Raw genomic sequence first — 5,531 nt, 5'->3', positions numbered from 1 at the left:
TGGGATTTTGCCGCGGAGGGAGTTACGTACGCCGGCAAAAACTTGCTTCAGCGATCGGCTCCAGAAAATTTATCTTTATGCTGCCGCTCAAGTCTTCTAAGGTGGTTTAACGAAGTTTATATAAATAATAAAGCCACTTTGCGTAGATCGATCTCCGTTTTCTTGCGATGGTATGAAAATTCAAGTACAGTATATTTTCAAAACGTTTGATATTTCTTTGTTCGTTGCCACATGTTGTTTATTTATCTTATTGTCATGTACAGTTACCAGCGTGAGTCTGAGTCGAGCCATTGTTCTTATGTGGCCGTTAGCACATGTTGTTTAAACAGACAGCAACATTGAAGAAAAGAACCGAGTTAACAGACATCGGCACGTTCCTTGAAGTCAGGTTTCCCGCCGTATTTAAATAAGAAATGTGTGGGCCCGCGGCGTTTTGAAAAGACGCGACGCGCTTTGGAAAGACCCCGCGCCGTGGCTCATTCAAATTCGCTACATTTTTTGCTAAGTTTAATGTCTTCACCCACGATTTTTGACCGTCAATGTTGACGGTAAGGACTTAAATTTTTACCGTCCGACGGGAAAAAATACCGTCAATTGACGGTAAAACGGGCGCTGGCTAAAGCCCTGGTTGAATGTCACGAGGTTTGTAAACTTAGATGTTGGGGACAAAGCCATAGAAGAGATTTTGAATAAAATTATATATATATATATTAACGTTACTTATAATTTAAGTTAAAAAATGTACTTTTGTGTCTCATTTTTTTATTCTGTTAAAAAGACTCTTAAAAGAGAGAAAACAGGTTATAAACTGTTATATACTTGATTTTTGTAATGTTTTAAACTTAAAGAGTTGAAATATAGAAGTGCATGTTCTCTCATTATATACAATGTTGATGAGAACTAGAACCATTTATATAACTTAGGTAAATTGAAATGCTAGGATGGGGAAAATATTCGTAAAAACTGTAAGCCTGTAAGCGGCGAAAATGGTCAGCTTTTGCAGAAGCACTTGTTTTTACTATGGCCATGTTGATTTGATTATATGGATGACATCCGCGCGCGCATGAATTTTCGGCCGTTTCCAAAAAAAAAAAAGTTTTCAACCATACTGTAAATCGTGCAAAAAAGTTGCTAAATGAGCAAAAATATACCATAAGTTGCAAGGAAAACATTTAGAAACGATACCAATGTCGTAGAATGCCAAAATCAAAGGAAAAAAGACAAAAATGTAAAGAAATGAATTCGAAGAGTAGATTATTCGCCATAACATATTCTGTGCCATCTGTTCAACCTTCATGACCACGTAGATTTCATAGTGAAAGCAACTTTTTTTTTGCAAAACTTTTTTTTATTCGCACGCTCGCATCAGTTTTCGGGTTCCCAGAGGATGTCATCCATATAATCAAATCAACATGGCCTATAATACTAAAAATACTAGAGATATACTAGACAGAAAGATTGACACAACAAAAGCATGGCATTCCATACCAAAAGTATGGATATCCAACGAGATACATAAAAGTATATACAACGGTACATTGCCACTATTGTGAACCAAGACAAGCATACTTATATCACAAATCACCAGATTCCATCATTTTCCTTCTACTCATGTTTCTATCAACTTTCTCCAGCGAAATATTTGTCCCCTCTTACCCACAGTGCCATGCAGCCCACCTCTAAATTTGGGCATGTTCTAAATTGACTTAAAAACTGCTTTGAGCTCAATCACAATTCAACTGATGTGTTGCAAAGACCTCTTTACAATGCATTCTATCATCATGCTAATCAAATTTAGGCTTGGCTGACAGGAATGAGAAATTGGCCTATTGTTACGCCCTATAATTTCCGCTATAGTTTGATAAACTATCACCTTTAAAAAATCCTGACAATAAGAGTGTAATGAGTGGTATAGGTGAAGTATGACCAGAGGCATTGTCAATTGTAATTAGAGGGTCTTTAAAGTCTGAACCAAGATCTTTATCTTTCAATGGCTGCCTTCAGGAGTTCTTGGCAATGTCATTAGGCTGATAGAATAATGGAGTAACTGACATTTAAAATGCGGGATATGGATTTCATATATTGGTTAGCCATGCGCTAAATAAAGGAGATTCAAGTGAAAAGTTGTTACAGTTGTGGTGCTGTATTAGTGTATTTTATGTGCCCTTACAAACTTAGGTATGAATTTTATGTTGTTGTTATGTTCTAGACTATTCAACCATAGTTTGTGTATTCAAACTCTCAGTGGCAATAGTGTGTAGTGTGTAATTACACAAGATAGCTGGTGTGTATCTGACAAAGACAATGATGACAGTAAAACACTGAAATGACCCAAAATCTTTATTGTGGAACATCTATAAGAATGTTTACCAACACTTCTTTTGAAAAAAAAAAGAATCAACAACAGAAAATAGGCTGTTTGCACTCGCTTGACTGACACAAGTTAATCATCTGCCATGCTGGATGATTAAACGCGGAAGTTACATTTTGAATTTGTACAATGAAGTTACAGTTAGATTCAACAAACTTGCAACACAATTGTGATAGCCTGGTTACCAGACCTATTTGTACTTGTATAGCTCCCGAGTCCTACATTATTTGCGGAGAGGATGTAGGACTCGGGAGCTATACTAGGTCTGGTAACCAGGCTACAATTGTGATGTCAGGTGCAAAAACCCTATTGATGCAAACCATTGCATAGATTTCTTTGCATCATTTACACAAAATACTAATGTTGTAATACAAAGAATTGCCAATTAAACACAAAGTGCTGTGTACACTTCGGCTGTGTACACTTCATCAGCTACCAGCCATTAAAATGCAAATTTAAGACACCAACATGGTGGACAGCACCTTCCTGCTTCATTTCTATGGAAAGCATATAAAGACGCTCTTCCTAATGCAGCGAATGTGAGAGTGACAGGTTGTCACCATCGCGAGCATTTGTAATGAAAGTAGGCTGCTTGATTTAAGTGGGACATATTCTGGTGGGTGGGCTACATGTATATTTTGATGTGGTGTGGATGTTAAACTTTTACATGAAATTCTATTCTGTACAGTCATTCAAAAATGAGAAAAACAAACACATTCAATTCTTTTTATGTACAGGATCTGTTGAACAATTAAATAAAAACTCGCCATCTTTAATTATTTTGGTGCGTCACAATTAAGCACTTACAAGGTCTACAATACCGTAATACAATGTACAAGCATATTTGTTAAATCTGGCAAGTTGTACAGTGCTGTAGTTGTAATAGGTGTTGACTTTTCAAATATTGTAGAAAAATTAAGTACTACATGTATACTGAAAAATGTCCCTGGTCCCAAGAATGTAGGTCACCATGTACAGTAGCAGCATTACACATATACCAACCCACACTGGCTATGCTACATGTTTATTATACCATCGTAAAGGTCTTTCACTTATCAGCTATATACGTACTGTATAATTTTGTACAACAATGTTTTTAAGCCTCAAATATTAAAAATTTAAAGTACATTCCTCCAGCAATTTCTGTGTCAGTATATTTTAAACTTTTCTATATATTGTACAACACATACACAATGTTTCTTTTTCAAAATAGACCAACTTTAGACTAAGATCTTTTCTGTACTAAAGTACTTGACAACAGGCATCATGATATCACATCTTGAAACACACTATAAATGACTGTAACCTTCGAATTCTCGTACTATAATGTTGTTAAAAAAAGGCACTACGTGTACTCTTAAACTACAACATTTTGCTACTTCTGACTATCATACATGTGAGATAATCTTTGTCATTGACACTTCAGTTGGACCACACACACAGAACAGACTGTTGACAAAGTAGGGCAGGAAACTGTAATGCAGACACTTAGTGGTTAAGCTGAAAGAGATTGTCCTAAGGTTTGCAACTTTCTATTAGTTATGCCTGTTTAGTTTTCAATTTCCTCCTGCATATATAAGGAAAAATAATCTGTGATGATAAGTGTCATGGCGAATACGAAGGATAAAGCACCTGGACACAATTACCTCAGCTGAAGCGAAAGCTAACCAAATAAATGTACCCCTCTAGAGATATCTCTGAAAAAGCTTAACCTGGATTTTCCTGCAGTGGTTTGGTAACATACCGTTTCACAACACCTAAGTCCACTGTACAGCAGGAAAGCCATTAATCTAAATCCCCTCTTTTTCATGTATTGAAAATTAAATGAATGGAGGCTTTTTCCTTTAAGTCTTCCTTTCCAAGGCATTCATGTGGAGTGATCTTGGCAGCTACATCCCTGTGTTACTTGGCAAGATAACGCAGATTGTTGTTACTCAAGCTACATTAGCCTGGAATCAGACTGCTTATCACGCTTTTTAATGGAGTATTAAAGGTTTTTCATTCACATCATGCCATCCTTTGTTTTGGTTGGCCTTCATTGAACATTGTTTCAGATCTCATTTGAGATATCACCTTTTCAATTAGGCCAGGTAAAGAGGAGTTACGCCAAATTAAGTGTACAGAACAGCCTTTAATACTTCAGCCGATGGACATACGGCGAGGGGGTTGATCGATGACCTTTGGGTCCCTACAACTCAAGGTACTAAGCTATACTTTTACGTAAGACTTGCACTGCCATAACCCCCTGTTGATCCTCTTTTTTATCATTATCAAGGAGAGAGGAAAGAACAGGCTGAAGAGATTTGTTACAGAGGAGGGGCAGTATATTGGTTTTCTACAATCAACAAATGGATTGTAAAGTCTTCTTGATCTAACGATGACAATCAGGCGTGAGGAAAATGGACCAGGTGTGCCAAGAAAAATTTTCTTCCTTTTGTACATCGTAATCCTGGATGAAATAGCACCAGGATTTGTTTCTTCAATGCGAGTAACAGGACAATCAGGACAATCAGTATCTATGTTGAAAAGGGAACATGCTTTTTAGATTGTTGTGATAGTCAGACCTTATGTAGCCCAATTTTCAGATTAATATAGAATGTGTTTAGTCCCCCACTCTGTTTTCTTTTTGTGTCATGCTGCCTTGTGCAATACTGGACTTGGTAATTATGGGTTCACCACACCACGAAGTGGTGGTGAACCCATATTGCTTTTTCTGATGTTTCTTCTCCTTCTTCTCCTCCTTCTTCTTCTCCTGCCATTTTTTAAATGGATTCAGCTTCTTCATTTTAGGGCCTAAGGTCCTGAAATTTGGTATGGAGGTACAGTGGGCAAATACCCCTAGGCGTTTTTTAAATTTTTGTGATACAGGCTTTTAGAATGGTTTTATTTGAGTTTTTTGGCTGTGTTATAGCAAATGTATTACTGTGTTAGTGTGCCGTGTTTACCACGTCTGGGCATGAGTCATCACAATGGAATGCAGGGCATCAACCAATAGGCATGCAGCTTTCCTCTATACTTCTTGCTGATTGGCTGTTGGGATTTAACTTGATTAACACCTGCACAGAGCATTTCCACCTGCACAGAGCATTTCTTGCTGATTGGCTGTTGGGATTTAACTTGATTAACACCTGCACAGAGCATTTCCATACCGACAGTATGT

Source organism: Branchiostoma belcheri, unplaced genomic scaffold, assembly GCF_001625305.1.
Source record: "Branchiostoma belcheri isolate BF01 breed outbred unplaced genomic scaffold, Haploidv18h27 scaffold32, whole genome shotgun sequence".
NCBI lineage: Eukaryota > Metazoa > Chordata > Leptocardii > Amphioxiformes > Branchiostomatidae > Branchiostoma > Branchiostoma belcheri.
This window is presented reverse-complemented; position numbering follows the sequence as displayed.